We start from the raw sequence: 17,687 nt of genomic DNA on the forward strand, positions 1-17,687 counted from the left end.
GGTGAATGTGATACAAAGCTCTTGGAAGATCTCGTATCTGATAGCCATCATTTTCACCATCTGGCTTTCTGGTCTGCAAACCTTGTTTTCACATGCATCTTATTTAATCTTTCTTAAACCCAGCTCTCAGTTTTTGTTCTGACAAAAGTGTCTGAGCCAGTTTGTCTGTGTTCATCTTGAATGCAAGTGGGAGTGACTTTCTCCATATAGTATAGTAATATAGTTATAAAGTGTTTGGCACTTTTACACCCTGTCACAGTTCAGAATGTGTATAACTTCCTCTAGCATTCTGTAAGTGTTAAAGTATTATGAGTGAAGTGTACAAAACCTGCTCCTCCAGCATTCTATAAGTATTAAGTAGTATGAACTACATGTGCAAAACTTTCTGCACACAACTGATAGTAGTCACTTGATTCAGCTAATCCAGAATGCCATGTATTGTATTGTCAGAAGTGATCCAAAGTGATATCTTCTGTTTGAGAAGTGGTTCAGCTGCAGCTGCATAGAACTGTTCTTCAAGATAATTTATCTGTGAACCAGAAAGTGGGAATCCACAAGTTTAACTTGTTTCTGCCGTCAAGCAGAATATCTGAGAAGCCCGAATGATGCAGTATGACCATTTCTGCACATCAAAGTGAAGAAGCCCTGAATTTTGTAATACATATCAGCTCTGTGAGGTAGAAAAATAGAATATTGCAGTGATGAAAACAAATCTGAATTACTGTCATCCAAGAAAGAGCCTGCTTACGTATTCGTCATTTGTCCTCACTTGGAGACCTCAACTGAGTCTTTTGAAATGCATGTTTCTAAGTTAAGGAGTCGAGGTACAAAATGTGAGTTTTATGTGTTACAGTATCAGAAATTGTCACATGAGAAAGATTACTGAGAAAATCTAATTTAATGTTAAATTATGTCACTAATATGTACAAAGTGAGTGAAATTACTTTGCCATTGTTGAAGTGCTCACTAACCCCTGCACCATTGGAATAGAAGAATAAAGCCCTGAATATAGCTTAGGTGACTCGAGATTGATTAGTGGTTTGGGTGCTTAATGGTACAGGGTGGTAAAATGGGCCTGCTCATCTAGTGAGGGTGGACATGTACTTGGATACACCTTGAGGTTGATTCCTGGTTGATGGTGGGGACATACAGGGGTTTGTCTGAAGGGGGCAGGATGATAATTGAGTTGCAAAGGAGATGGAACAATAAGTAAGCAAGTCTTTCAGATATCAACAGATGTGTAAATAAGGGCCAAATATAGGTGCATTAAAAAAAAATGCTTCTCTGCATCAGTGCAAAATTGCCCTATACTGCCTTGATCTCCTCACTGACCCAGTACATGGATTGCAAATACTCTTGGGAAGGCTAGTAGGGTTCAGTAGACCTGGTTAATGAGGAGAGGCCCCTGAGAGTAGTTGCTGATCAACTCTTGAATCCCCCCCATAAAAAGTAAATAAAATTCACTGATAAGCTTATGTGTACAATGGCTTTTGAGACGAAAAACCTGAAAATGACTTAAAATAAGGTAAGCATTAGTTGAGAAGTCCCTGTTAAGTACAAAAAATGGAGAATTAGTCAGAAACTTGGTATAGCCAGTCTGTCTAAGCATGATAACTCTAAATGCCCTGTAATTACTCAGGTACATCAAAATGGGTGAAAATATCCCTTTGCTGAAGTGTGTGTGTGTGTGTGTGTGTGTGTGTGTGTGTGTGTGTATATATATATATATATATATATATATATATATATATATATATATATATATATATATATATATATATATATAAAATATAAAAACGCACATTTAAAGTTGAAAAGATTGTATGTATTGCCAAAGAGTCATGAAAGTGAGCTGTTTGTGAACACAGTTTGTGTTGAGAAGGTATGTAGCATAAGTAGTGTTCACAGTAAAAACTACAGAAGATGCTGACATAGAGAGTATTCAGTATATTTTCATAAACGTCTTTTTTTTTTTTTAATTTCAGGTGCTACATTGGTGGTTAGATTTATCATGATCATCTTCCTGTTTGCACTGCATCCCAATGAGCCTTCTTTTATGATGTAATCCCTGATCTAGTTGCATTCCTGCTAGACAGGGTCACCAGCCACCCACAGTACTGCAAAATGAGTCACCATGGCCTTCAAGAGTTGGGGTAATATCCGTCTATGGATCTAGCCTACAGCATGCTGGCATTGTGTTATGAGGCTAAGCATGCCATGAGTTGTGGACATTTGGGTATCCCTTCTCTGGGCCCATTGACAGTGTTGCTTCCAAGCTCACAGGAATGCATTAGCCTGACATCTACACACTGTCCTTATCTTCACCAGGACTCTTGAAATGACATGTCTTCTACTAATATGTAATTCCTTACCCTCTCCCCTAAGAGAGGTGAGCAGGTAAAGCCTTATGACCCCCCCCTCCCACCAGCTCCAACTGGCATTAGAGACACTAATAAAACTGCAGTTACTTAGGATGTAATAAAAGTTTTATTCCCTTTATGTCAGTAGAGTTGGCGTTTTTAAAAATTCAAAGCACTGAGTGTAAATACAGTAATTTGAGGGCATTGTAGTATACATTACTTCTTTTGATTGTCAAATGAAATTGAGGAGTCAGAAATTGCCTGAATTTAAAATATAAGAATAAAAATACACTTCAAGATAATTGATAGAGCAAATGCACCATCCATTTTAGGATGTTTGATTTGACAGACATTTCACATGTTGAAAATAATTCACAATGTAAATCCCTGCATCCCCTAATAGATCTGAAAATGTTTGGTCTAATAATTCACTTAAACATTAAGAGAAGCTGCATATACATATACAAACCTGAGCTTTTACAGGGACTTTAACATATTCACACAAATGCCGTACTGTTACCAGTACAGCATGTTTCCAGGGAATGTTCATTAGCCTTGTCAAGAATCAAGAAGGAGTTAAACTGCTTGGAAAGCACACTTGCTTAACTCCATTGTTTTGAAGCCATATTGTGTTTTATTTGTTTCAAGCTACAAAATCGTATAAAATTACAAAACAAAAGTATTTCCATTTGTAAAACTGAATGAATGTTTCCTGCCTTGCATGAAGAAAGTATTTTTGTGCTTGGTATAAATTAAGGATTTTGACAGTTTAAGCATCACAATAAAAGTTTTAAGTTGTATGCGTTTAATTGACTGATGAGATGGAACAGAATTTATTAGACTTCCATTTCACCAGCATGTGAATTGTTTCCAGAGTTTGGAGACTTCCGTTTGTTATTTCTTTAGCACATGAAGTGTTTCAAGGATCTGTTGTACAGATCTTTGAAAGGTTTAGCATATGATGTTACTATAATTGATGAGACTGTATTGTAAGGCCATACCAGAAAGATCTTTGTGTAGAATTGATTAAATTATTGATTAGACTAAAAAAACAATAACTGAAAGCTGAATAAAAGAAAGTTTTAACTCTCTGACCTAAACTGCCAGACACAAATATGTATATGGCCATAAAAGTGAAACAAATATGTTTCAACTTAATTCTGCAATCTTCTTGCAAAAGGGCACAAACTAATTTCTTCTGTCAGACTACTATGATATGTACTGCATAAAGAAAAGTCTCAAACCTTGTATTTAATTTAATGTGACATTCTGACCCAGTCTAACACACCACAAGTTCACTTTGTACTTTCTAAGTTTGACATATATTATTCCCAACAATTATAAACTGATTATGCACATATGTTGCACAAGAGATTAATCTTATGATTCTGCCAATTTACCTAATGCAGAGGACCCATCAATATAAGATATAACAAATATGTAAGTACCTACCATATCAGCTGATTTTAAAAAGATCCTTGTGTATTAAGTAGTAGGTCTTAGGCTCCTCTGTGTGACTTTTCTTTGATTGGGGAGGGAAGAGCTCTTCAACAACATGGATACATACACGTTTCAGCTGTTAATATTAAAAGTATGGGTGAAAGTACCCAAAGCATAGGAACTCCAAAATAAGAAAACTGAAGATCTAGTATTTTAAATCTTTAAATGTCTACTCACTTATGGAGAATGTCTTGAAGATAATCTGATATAGGGAGTACATGCATATCCATAACTCTAAAGTATACCTCATTATGAGGGATGTACCTCATTTGGGGTCTTAAAAAGTCATGTTCCTCAAAGTTCCACATTGAAAGGGTCTGACACATATTCTGTGTTAGGAATTTTTTAAAGTGATGTCAGTGTCAAAAAATGAATCATATTCACTTATTAAAAATATCTTTTTTATCAGTAAAGTCAACATATTTTAACTGTCTTATGACCTTCCTAGTTGAAGTAGTAAGCTGTTAGTATGTGTTCCACATTTTGCCTATTTGTTCATTATTGTAAGGGCTGGTGTTCCTCATTTGGGGTGGAAGGTTGAGACCTATACACGTATCTTTAAATGACAGAGAAAGGCAGTGGTTCATCTAAGGGGATGTTTGATTGCTTGAATAATGTGACCTGATCTCTGCTGCCATTGTTAAGTAGAAGCCCAGATGTTATGAAATCTGCTACAAGAATCTCTCCAAAATTTACAATTATGGTGAGTTCTGACATCCAGTTGTATTTTCCTTCTCAAATTATTTTCTTGCATATCTGTATTTTCAGGAATCCTGACTCAATGCTCCCCAATGTTTGTGCTTTTGTTGCTTTTAATAAGTTAGTGTGTAATTAGCATTTCATTATATTCTCTCTCTCTCCCTACTTTCCACTGATTTGATACCCATGTGTCTGTGCTAACATTTAGTTTATTCGTAGTTGAACATGTTATATTATAATCACACATTTTCATCACCCACACTATATACTTCCAAAATGTTCCATTTGTGTTTCTTTTCATGTAGTTATTAGTAATAATCATTTGTGCAGTGATATACCTTTTGTTAGTCTGTTCCCAAACATTTTTTGTTCTTTTTTTATCATTTAGTTTGTAGGCAGCAGTGTCACTGGCCTTCAGCCTTTAAAATTGTGAGTGTTAGCACTGTTTTAGATTTTGACTTGCTGTTAAAGTGCTTCATCTTTTCTCCTTGAGTTTCCATGTTTAAAAAAATGTATCCACTTGGACCAATGTAGGCTACACAGGTAGTAGAATAGGTAAATCGATAAATATCAGTGCACAATTACTGCTACTGTCTTTCTGGACTACCTTTTATGACCCTGGGAGCGCCAGCTTAAGCCCCACCCTCCAAAGTTCCAGTATCAGTTTCCCTGTAGTCACCTGTATATTTGTTCACCTGAGATTAATCCAGATCTTTACCTGCAGATACATAATTGATTATTTAATATAATTCCTTCACCAGTGTGTGTGCTTGCCTGTCTTTATATCTATGTTTGCAACTTTTGTATTCCTCTGAGTTTCACTTTCATTTTTATCTGCCACTTTCTTGAAAAACAGTCATTACAGCCTCATCTCTTGTGGTGACTATATAAGCCGGTCAAGTGGTGCAGAGGCTTTTGTTGATGTTATTACATGTCATGTGTTTGATGTGAGGTCTTGGCTGAAGGGGGAATAATAAAAAAATCTTTCATCCTATTGATAACTGTGCTGAAGGGGGAATAATAAAAAAATCTTTCATCCTATTGATAACTGTGCTATAAACCTTTTGTATGGCCTTTGTTCTTCACTGAAGAAATGTGCATTTTGGGCATGGTTGCTTCTGGATCACTTGAGCCCCCCCCCCCTCCAAAAAAAATGTTTTGCTTAAATGTGTAAAACTATTACCCCGACTGTGGCTTAGGACATGGATGCAAAGGGTGTAGAGAACCTTGTCAGTCCCCTGGTTAAACAGAAAAATCACCACCTCCTTTCCACCAAAGCCATTTGAAACACAAATGTTTTGTTATAATCCTTACTGTATTAACTTTGCCGGTACTAACTGCTGTACCTCAGTCATTAAATGGATAATAAGATTACTGACCTATGAATTTTCATGTACTGGGTTATCACAAGAAGACATATTCCAGCACATTAATTTGTAGGTTATATTGCACACTAACAATTCGATTTCTTGCAGTTTGCCACAGGAGTTACATCTCTGAGACTTCTGAGAGTCTTTCACCCGAACTGGTATTTCACAGCCTCCACTCTTAACTCTCCTCCCTGATTTATGGCATGATTTTCAATAAATAAATGTAACATGTTGTTCCATTTTGACAATCTTTTGACTATCTTGTGACAGTGGTTATCAAGAAATCCATTTATTTAGTCCATAGGGCTATCATCAATGTCTAAAGAAGTAATCACTCTTAAACTCCACATTAATCAGGTCATTTATCAAGCACAATGCTCCCTTTGGGATGTATCTCACTAAACATATCAAACAGAAAGATTTGAAATGTTCCTAAACAAAATCAGCACTGGCCTGAAGTTCCTCCACTTCCAGTATAGGATAGAAACTCTATCCCTTTATTCAGTGTCCTGTAGGCTTTTGTGGAAAATTCTTTCTTTCTTGACAACACCCAGTTGTCCTGCACCTCGCGTTTCTCTGCAAGTCCATTATCGCCATTCTGTGTTTCATTGCATATTTACTGTAACGACTACATTTTGCACTGTTATAAAGCTTTTTTTTAATGTTTTACTGCATTTATGTACTGTTTTATACTGTTTTAAGTGTATTTTTCATTGCTAAATAGTGTTTCATTACTCTAATTTTATTTTTACTGAATTACTTAACTGTAAACTGCTTTTTCATACTGAGAGTTGTATTTTCTGTTTCTGAGTGCTCTATCTGTGTTCTTCTGTGCATTTTTGTGAAGTTTCTGTGTTCTAGGCCTGTAGCATAGTCTGGATAGACACCTGCTATTTGTTTGTTCTGATTTTCTGCCAAGGAGTGTATAATATAACTGGTTTATTTGCAGTTAAAAGCATTCTCTAGAGTCTCCTTGCTCCTTTATCTGTTAAAAATTTCATTTAGTGGCTTACTGCTGTTTTTCTTCTGTGATAAACATTTCTGTAGCATTTTCTGCCTAATAGTGTAGCTAGTAGCTGTAATAGATCCCCCATTAGTGTCTTGTTCTTATACCTGATGGCTTTGCAGTTGCCTGCCCCTACTGTAAATTTGATCTGGGACACTCCTCCCAGTCTAGTGTCATTAGCTCATTCTACCTAATACAGAGAGAACATTTCAGAAGGCCAGCCCACTTAGGTTCTTAACCTTGAATTATCTTGTATTCCTGCTTTCTCCCTTTTCACTTTACTTAAAAAAAAAATAAAACGTTGGTAGAATCTCCTTGTGTTCTGACTGCGTGTGCTTCTCAGCTGATAAGTATATTTTTGGCACTTTTTAACTGTTCAGAGTTGAATAAAACAATAATTGAATTCACTTCAGAATACAATTTGAATAAATTTCATTTATTCAAACTGCATTTGCTTTAATATTGCTATACACTCAAGTGTACTAGCTTGCATTGCACTTGAATTGTTTTAGTGCTGTTTTAGCTGCTATTCTGTACAAAAAAAAATTCTAAAGTTCTTGCCTGCCTTTCCTGTAACTAGTCTAGTCCAAATACAGATTTGCTGTATCCAGGACGGTTTGTAAGCTTCTAAGCCCCTTAAGCCTTTCTGTGTTGGAGGGAAGCCTTCTAGCTTATCAATGGGAATGGCAAGCACTAAGTAGCCTATCTACCACAAGAGGAGTGGCTTCTGGCTCACCAATTGTAGTTTATTGGCTGTTTGGGCAGTTTTTCCATCTCTTTCAACTTTCTGGTTTAAAAGCCCACTTTTGCGCTTGTTTCCCATCTTTTCTGTCACTAGTCTAGTCCAGATACAGATTTGCTATATCCAGGACTGTTTGTAAGCTTCTGAGCAGTGCCAAAGTCTGCTCTTCAATTTTTCCCTTAAATCTGCTAGTTCTCTCCTCTCCTGCACTTTTACTAGCTTATTAGTCTAGCACTTTACCAGACATCTTGTAGCAGTTATTGTAGCACACAAAAGTGCTACCAGCACTAGACTTTCTACAAGGAAGGAGCTCCATTACTTATTATTAATGCCCACCCCTCCAGACATGTCTAAAGGTCAGTTCCCTGTGCTTTCTCCTGTTAACCTGGTGAACTTGGGCATCCTGAGGCAATGTAGCAACTGCCTCATGTACACCGACAACCCTGTCCTCTTATCGCCCAACACTCAGACTTGCGAGAGATGCACTTGTTTATCCAAACTGGAAGCCACGCATTCTCCAGCCAAGACCGGAATAGCTGGTCAGGAGGAGAAGGTCAACACTTGCACCACACCACATGGAACACATAGCCCTCCAGAACACATACCGGCACTGCCTTCACATAAAAACACAAACCACACACCCACCTTCGCGGGGGGTCTCAATAAAAATCTATTCAAACAGCAGAGACCTCCAAGGCAGAAACGCACTTGAGCACCACAACACAACACTAATCACGGGACACACAACTCTCCTAAACAATATGCTACTCAACCAAAGCCCCTAAGGCAAAACAGCATGCCCAACGCAGTAGTCATAGGTGACTCGATAGTGAGGCACACTGATGTCCCATTCACTAAGTTGAATAAGGAGAAAGTAACATCCAGCTGCCTGTCAGGTGCCAGCATCCACCACATAACACACACACTCGGGTCACTCAACTCAACAACAGGTACAAATATGACTCTATCATTGTACAGGTGGGTGTGAATGACCTGAGACATACCTCCCTGTACTACATGAAAAGAGACACGGAGGAGCTCTCGGATTATGCAGCCCAGGTGGGTATCACCCTAGCCATGAGCAGCGTCCTACCATCACCCAGAATGATACCACAGTAAAAGCAGAAAATGATTGATTTCAACAATTGGCTAAGTTTCTTAGTCATTCTAAGGGGGATCCAGTGTCTGTCTGCCTGGGATGACATGATTGACAGACCGCGATGCTTTGCCAGAGATGGCCTGCATCTGTCACCCATGCACTTCAAGATACTAGCCAAGGCTCTTGCCATCCCTATAGTGCCTTTTTTAGGCGGTGTTCCAAAGACCAAATTACCACCATAACAGCTACAAACAAATGCAATCTGATGGTCATGCTGCTCAATGCTAGAAATCTAAATCTCAAAATGCACTCACTCAAAGCACTCCTTAAAATGGAGAACATCGGCATTTGTGCTGTAACAGAGACCTGGTTCAAGGCAGCGCAAAGCACCCCTGCACTACCAGGCTATACCTCATTCCACACCTTTCGGCCCCAGAACTTGGACCATAGCTCCAAAGGCGGTGGTGTTTCCTTATTCATAAAGGATGCTCACACCTCCAGACTGGTAGCCCAACATAACGCATTAGAGATATGTCAGGTACAGCTAACATTGGGTAAGACAGCAATTCAGGTCATAGCCTGCTATTGGTCCCCAACCATGTCCCAAGACTTGCACTCCACTTTCCTAAGCACCCTGGAGAATATTAGGGTCCAACCTAACACTCTTATACTGGGCGACTTCAACTACCCCTCCATTAACTGGGAAAACTACTCGTGTACCAGTACACTTGCCCAACGTTTCCTGAAATTCATTAATTCCAGTGCCCTGGACCAGCTCGTTCTTAACCCCACTAGAGGTAGCAACATCCTTGACCTGGTCATTAATAACATGGGAGACCGTTGCTCTACACCAATAGTCAACTCCTCCCTGTTTAGATCTGACCACAAACTAATCACCCTGGAAATCCACATCCCTCCCACCCCACCTCCGCAAAGGTAACCACCATAAAAAACTTCTACAAAGCTAACTTTGGGCTTCTAAAAACAGAGGTGGCTAACTTCACAGCACCCATGCAAATGGAGAATATTTGAATGACCACTGAATCATGCAACATTGCACTGTACGAACATGTACACAAATGCATGGATCTCGCCATACCTAATTGAACCAAGACACTCTCCTCCAAAAAAAGGAAGCCAATCTGGTGGTCCCCTGCCATAAACAAACTCTACAACAGAAGGAGGAAACTGATGCAGAATAAGGTGAAGTCCCAAGACTGGAAAAACTCCCTTATCAGCCTCAACAAAAAGTTGAGATCCCTCATCAAGTCCTCTAAAGCTAGCTATGAAAACAGAATTGCAGCAGATAGTGAAGATAACCACAAGGCCTTCTGTAGTTATGTAAAGAATCTCCATGGTAATACCCAAATTTGCTCAGAGCTACTGCACAATTGTACCTCCTATACCGAGCTGACAGATTCAGTGCCACCTTTACCCCTCCCCCCCAAGGGACCAGTCACAATACCAGTAGATTGCCAGGCACCCATTATTACTGCTGCACAGGTTAAAGTAGCACTGTCCAAGGCCAAGAATACAGCTTCTATGGGACCTGACAGTATCTCTGTCTGTGTTCTACATGAACTACATAGTGAACTGGCACCTCACCTGTGTGCCCTCTTCAGTCACAGCCTCACCTCAGGCTTTGTCCCTACCGAATGGTGCACTGTTGCAGTCATCCCACTCCACAAAGGAGGCGCGACTACAGACCCTGGGAACTATCGCCCCATTAGCCTGATGAGTCTGATATTGGAGCGCATCATCATGGACCTAATAAACAAGGATATAGGGAATCTCCAAACTCTGGATCCCACACAGTTTGGTTTTGTTAAGGGTAGATCATGCCTGCTCAACGTGGTTGACTTCTTTGAGTCAGTCACCAGAGCTGTGGATGAAGACAAGGTGAACCATACAGCCTACCTTGATCTGGTCAAGGCCTTTGATACCATTCCCCACTCAGGTATCATAGGAAAACTCACTAAGCTAGGCATCAACCCCTATACCACTAGGTGAGTTGCAGACTGGCTCACAGATAGAACCCACAGTGTGAAAATAGCTGACTACAAGTCAGACTGATGACCATTCATGAGTGGAGTCCCACAGGGTTCGGTCCTGGGTCCTCTCCTGTTTTGTATCTACTTCTCTAAAGTGCAAAAAAATTTGTTGTCATCCCTTTTGGGAAAAACCTGGTTCCTATGAATTACCATATCGATGGTAGTCCACTGAACACAGAAGGTGTTATAAGAGATCTGGGAACATAGGTTGACAGCAACCTCTCTTTCAACCACCACATTGCCACTGTGGTCAGAAAGTTATTATAAGAGATCTGGGAACATAGGTTGACAGCAACCTCTCTTTCAACCACCACATTGCCACTGTGGTCAGAAAGTTATTCTATGTGGCACATCTCATTACTAAGGGTTTTGCATCCAGGAAGGAAGAGGACATTGTTTCCCCTCTACTCTTCCCTCTTTAGGCCAGTCATCAAGTACAATGCCCCATTTTGCATGTACTTCACTAGACACCTGCAACAACTAGAAAGGCTGCAAAAGTACCTCACAAAGAGGATCCTAGGCCTTAAACACTTGTCCTGTATGGGCAGACTCAAAAAACTACAACTATTCTCTGTCTCATATCGCCTGCTTAGAGGCGATCTCTGCTTGACTTACAAAGCCATGTCTGACCCAGTTCTGTTAGAAATGCTACATCTAAAGAAATCCCAATCCCTCTGCACCACACGCTCCAGAGACCTCAACCTCATTACCACAATCAGCAGAACATGCTGGAGGAACAGGTTCATAACCCAGAGACTGCCCATGCTATGCAATAGACTTCCCGTACATGTCAAGCAGAGCATCTTATTGGCCCTCTTCAAAAGAAATATTGATGAGTGGATGGAAAATAGAAAATTCATCCTGGTGATCACTCCAGTGGCTCTACTCAACAGAGGCACTGGGAACTAAGGTCGGGTGGCACAATGCCACGGTAATCCTATGGGCTAGGCTTGTAAAGGCTCCAGGGACATTAGCCTAGTACACACCTATGAACCTATAAGACTAATGTTATAGTCAGCCCATATATAGAGATGGAAGTGGTGCATATCCCCTTTAAGATCAAGCAGTGGGATATAACAAAATGGGATATTAAAATGTATGGAAAATGCAGGCCAAATATTTAAATATGCAGGAGGCTGAGGGAATGAAATACAGCAAATTTAGACAAGTGTTAACATGTACCAAAATAGTTAATTAGCAGCAACTTTGTCAGGATATACACTAGGAACGTAAGGTAGCCAGCTAACTGTCTGAAGCTATAACTTTAACTCAAGGTATGCCTGCATAGTAGACAACATATTATTGAAAGGGAAACTTAACTAAAGCATAAAATATGGACTTGAATCTACAGTGTGGCTCTGTAAAATGAGCTGAGGTTAAAATATGCAAACAGTAGTCAGAGTGACCTGCAAAAAAGTTACATACTTTTAGTTAAGTACTTTGCACTTACTTTTCTTGCTTGCTTAGAGAAAAAGAGCTCTTGTAGTCACTTTCCTCACTTATCTAGAGGAAAATATTTTTTTATTCAGGCATGTCCATGGGTCAGCTCCCAGTGTTCTCCCCTGTCTAGCTGATGAATCTGGGCATCTTGGGGCAATGTAGAAATTTCCTCATGTACACAGACAACCCTCTCCTCCTACCACCCAGCACTACAACCTGTGAGAGATGCACTTATCTAGCCAAACTGGAGGTAAAGCTCTCTCCAGCCAAGACCGAACTTGACATTCAAGAGGGGAAGGTAAACACTTGCACCACACCACACTTATAATATAGTCTCACTAAATTTACACCACCAAAATCCACACATAGAAACACAAAAACATTCGCGGAGGCTCTCAATAATAATCTGCCCAAGCAACAAAGACTTCCAAAGCAGAAACGCAAGCAACTTCCATCCCCCAACACAACACAAATGAGACACAGCCCACAGACTCAGTGTGCCACTCAACCACAGCCAGTAAGGCAAAACAACGTATCCAACCCACTAGTCATAGACGACTCTATAGTCAGGCACACTGATGTCCCACTCACCAGGCTAAACAAGGAGAAGGTTACTGTCAGCTGCCTGTTGGGTGCCCGGATCTGCCACATAACCCACGCACTCAGATCACTCCACAACAAGTACAAATATGACTTCATTGTCCATGTTGGCGTGAACGACCTGAGACGTACCTCCCTGGACTACATGAAAAGAGACATGGAAGAGCTGTCTGATCTTGTAGCCCAGGTAGGTATGACCCTAGCCCTGAGTAGCATTCTGCCATCGCCCAGAATAATATCACAGTACAAGGACAAAATGATGGATTTCAACAATTGGCTGAGCTTCTGTTGTCATTCTAGGGGGATCCAGTATCTATCTGCTTGGAATGACATGGTCGACAGGCCACAATGCTTTGCCAGAGATGGCCTACACCTGTCACCCCTGGGATTCTGGATAGTGGCTAAGGCTCTTGCCGTCCCTATAGTGCCTTTTGTAGTCAAGGTTCAAATGACAAATTCACCATCGTAACAGGAACAGGCAAGCAAAAACTGAGGGTAATGTTACTCAATGCTAGAAGTCTAAATCTCAAAATGCACTCACTCGAGGCACTCTTTCAAATGGAGAACATCGATATCTGTGCAGTGACTGAGACCTGGTTCAAGGCTCCAGAGAGCACCCCTGCACTACCAGGCTATAACTCATACACTTTTTGGCCATGTTACCTGGACCGGAACACCAAAGGCGGAAATGTGTCCATATTCATTAAGGATATCCACACCTCCTGGCTAGTTGCTCAGCATAGTGCATCCGAGGTTATACAAGTGCAACTAACTCTGGGCAAAACTGCAATCCAAATTGGAGCTTGCTACAGATCTCTCATCATGCCCCAAGATTCCCACTTCTCTTTTCTTGATGTACTGGAAAATATTAGGGTTCAACCAAACACCCTAATAATGGGCGATTTCAACTACCCCACCATTAACTGGGAAAACTACTCCTGTACCAACTCCTTCACACAACGCTTTCTGGAATTCATAAACTCCAGTGCCTTGGATCATCTTATCCCCACCCCCACCCGAGGCAACAGTATCCTAGACCTTGTCATTACCAACACGAGTGACCGGTGTTCCACACCTGAAGTCAACTCCTCGTTGGTCTGATCCGACCATAAGCTAATCACCCTTGATATCCACATCCCGCCCCCACCCCCCATTAAGGAAACCACAGTAAAAAAATTCTCCAAAGCCAACTTCATGCTTAAGACAGAAGTGGTGAACTTCATGACACCCATGCAGATGGACAACACAGTTACGACTGCTGAATCCTACACAAATGCACTCTATAAGCACTTACATGAATGCATGGATTTTGCTATCCCAAACAGAACCAAGACACTATCCTCCAAAAAAAGGAAGCCAATCTGGTGGTCCCCTGCCATAAACAAACTGTACAACAGAAGGAAGAAATTGTTGCAAAAGAGAGGAAAATCCCATGAGTGGAGGAGCTCCCTGGTCAGCCTCAGTAAGAAGCTGAGATCCCTTATAAGATCCTCCAAAGCTAGCTACGAAAACAAAATCGCCACTGATTCTAAGGACATCTACAAAGCATTCTATAGCTATGTCAAGAATCTCAATGGCAACACCCAGATCTACTCTGAGTTACAGCACAACGGCACGAAAATTACAGAATCAATTGATATTGCCAGCATCCTGGCAGATGGGTTCTGTGCCTACTTTACCCCCACCCCCTAAAGGGCCCATATCTATACAGGAAGAATGCAGAGTCCCTGTGATCACAACTATGCAGGTAAAAGCTGCACTCTCTAAAGCCAAAAACACAGCATTCATGGGACTGGACAACATCCCAGGCTGCATTGTACTCGAACTTCAGAACGAACTGGCTCCCCACTTAAGCACCATGTTCAATCATAGCCTCACATCAGGCTTTGTGCCCACTGAATGGCAACAGTTATCCCACTCCACAAAGGGGGAGCCACCACTGATCCTGAGAACTATCGCCCTGTTAGCCTGACGAGCCTGGTCTGCAAGGGCATGGCACGTCTCATCATGGAACTCATAAACAAAGACATTGGTAACCTCCAAACTCTGATCCCACACAGTTCGGGTTTGTGAAAGGCAGATCATACCTCCTGAACCTGATCGACTTCTTTGAGGCAGTCACCAAAGCCATAGATGAGGGTAAGGTGGTTCACACAGCCTATCTTGACCTCGCCAAGGCTTTCGACACCATTCTCCATTCTGGAATTATAGCTAAACTCACTAAATTAGGTATAAATCCCTACGTCACAAGATGGGTTACCAACTGGGCTCACTGACAGAACCCACACTGTAAAAGTTGCATACTCCAAATCTGACCTCAAACCAGTGACAAGTGGAGTGTACCACAAGGTTCAGTCCTGGGACCTCTTCTGTTTGGTATCTACTTCTCTGAAGTACAGGCTAACACAGAAGACCTCTGGCTATCTAAGTTCGTAGATGACTGCAAACTAGGAACCATAGACGAGTCCCCAAATTATGTGGAAATCCTACAGAAAGGCCTCACTGAGACAGATGCCTGGTGTCAGAGCCATGACCTCAAGCTCAATGCCAAAAAGTAGATTATCAGTAGTCTGTCCTTTGATAGTCACATCACCACAGTAGTCAGGAAGTCCTTCTACGTGGCACACCTCATCATAAGAGTTTTCATCCAGGAAAAAATAGGTCATTGTTCCCCTCTGCTCGGCACTCATTAGTCCCATTATAGAGTACAACGCCCATTTTGGAATGTACCTCACGACATCTGCAGCAGCTGGAATGGCCACAGAAGTGCCTCACAGACAGGATTACTGGCCTCAAAGAGATGCCCTACACTGACTGTCTGAAAAATCTCCAGCTTTACTCTGTAGCATATCGCCTACTCCGAAGTGATCTCTGTCTAACATATAAAGCTGTGTCAAACCCAGCGCTGTTGGACATGCTGCACCTAAAGAAATCCCAATCCCTCTGAGCTACATGGTCTAGGGACCTAAACCTTGTCACCGCAATAAACAGGACATGCTGTAGGGATAGATTCCTGTCCCAGAGACTTCCCATACTCTGGAACAGGCTACCCATCTATGTCAAGCAAAGTTCTTCATTAGCACTCTTCAAGAAAAATGTTGATGAGTGAATGGGAAATAGGAAATACAACAAGAACAAATGACCAGCACCCGAATCTGCAAGACACCATCAACCACCACAAACTAATTGACCTAGGTTTCGTCTTTATTCAGACTTCTTCAGAATAATATAGAACAATTCAACCCATGCAAGCTTTAAAAGAAGCAAATCATGACATCATTACTTAATTAATCAATTAACATCCATTTTACTTAAAGGAAACTGAACACACTCAAAATGTATTTTAAAATAACTCCAATTTGACTTAAAAATAAAAAGAAAAACTGTGTTTCCAATGTAGAACGCTAATATTAGAGAAGGGTGATAGTTATTGTAGCTCTACTAGCAGGCCTATTGGAAACTTTAAATGTGGTAGATGTAGTGTGTGTTATCTTATCTTGCTGACGGATTCTAAGCTGAATGTGGCTGGTGTTTCCATCAGGCTTTATGGTCATTTTGACTGTTACACTAAAAATGTGGTGCATGTGGCACAATGTGGACAATGTCCAGCGTTCTACATTGGAAAAACCACTAGAGCATTTAGGGATAGAATCAACGAACATATGTCAGATATAAGGCTTAAGAAAAAAACTAATGCCTTGTATAGACACATTGAGTTGCATAGTGGGCATGAATTCAGATTTTGTGTGGTACAAAAAATTGTCAGGGATGTACAGGGTAATGTTTTAGACCTTCATCTTGACATTAGTGAAATGAGGTGGCAATTAAAGTTGAATGCCACAGTTTTTCCTGGCATTAATGACCATATCAGTATTGCCCCAGTTTTAAAATTAAAGCATATTCTTGGGTGATGAGATTATAAATCCATCATTTTTTATCATTACATTTTTTTATCATTACATGTTTTTTATTATATGTTTTTGATATTTAATATTTATACATATTATTGTCATCATTATTCTTTTTCTTTTTATTTTTAAGTCATATTGGAGTTATTTTAAAATACATTTTGAGTGTGTTCAGTTTCCTTTAAGTAAGATGGATGTTAATTGATTAATTAAGTAATGATGTCATGATTTGCTTCTTTTAAAGCTTGCATGGGTTGAATTGTTCTATATTATTCTGAAGAAGTCTGAATAAAGACGAAACCTAGGTCAGTTCGTTTGTGGTGGTTGATGGTGTCTTGCAGATTCGGGTGTTGGTCATTTGTTCTTATTTAATTTTGGTTTATATTTGTTCAAATGGAAAATAGGAAATACACCCCGGGGATCACTTCTGTGTGTCTGCATGACAGTGGCACAGGAAAATAACCTTCTTGGGTGGCGTAAGCCAGGAAACCTTGTTGGCTGGGCTTAAATAGGCCCTCGGGCTGATAGCCTAGTACCTACCTATGAACCTATAAAGAATTCACAGGTACACTGTGCATAGGGTAAGAAAGAACACACAATAAGCTAGCGAGCTGTGCTTTGAAATTTATCACTGTTTCAGAGAATGAGCATGATTATAAATGCAGACTTTCAGCATAATTATATATGCTGAGAGAAACACAATGAACATTGCAGTTTGATATTAAAAAAAAAGTAAAACTTGCAGACTTTCCAAGATGGATACACACTGATCATTGGCTTATCTTCAGCTGTCCCAGTGTGATAAAAGAAACTGAAACACTGGCTAGAAACTCTTGTCACTTTTAGTAAATTCAATTACTGGCTAGTAAATACAGTACCTGGATGCCAGTAAAGCAGAAACTAAAAGTGCTT

At 40.4% G+C, this 17,687-nt stretch overlaps 1 protein-coding gene across 1 annotated transcript in view; it reads left to right on the forward strand.

Annotated features, from left to right (window-relative positions):
- PCSK7 (proprotein convertase subtilisin/kexin type 7) overlaps positions 1–17,687 on the forward strand; it is a 1,762,277-nt gene that overhangs the window by 1,212,753 nt on the left and 531,837 nt on the right. The window lies entirely within an intron of this gene.

The sequence above is a fragment of the Protopterus annectens genome, chromosome 8.part0, assembly GCF_019279795.1.
Source record: "Protopterus annectens isolate FY-2018-M chromosome 8.part0, PAN1.0, whole genome shotgun sequence".
NCBI lineage: Eukaryota > Metazoa > Chordata > Ceratodontiformes > Protopteridae > Protopterus > Protopterus annectens.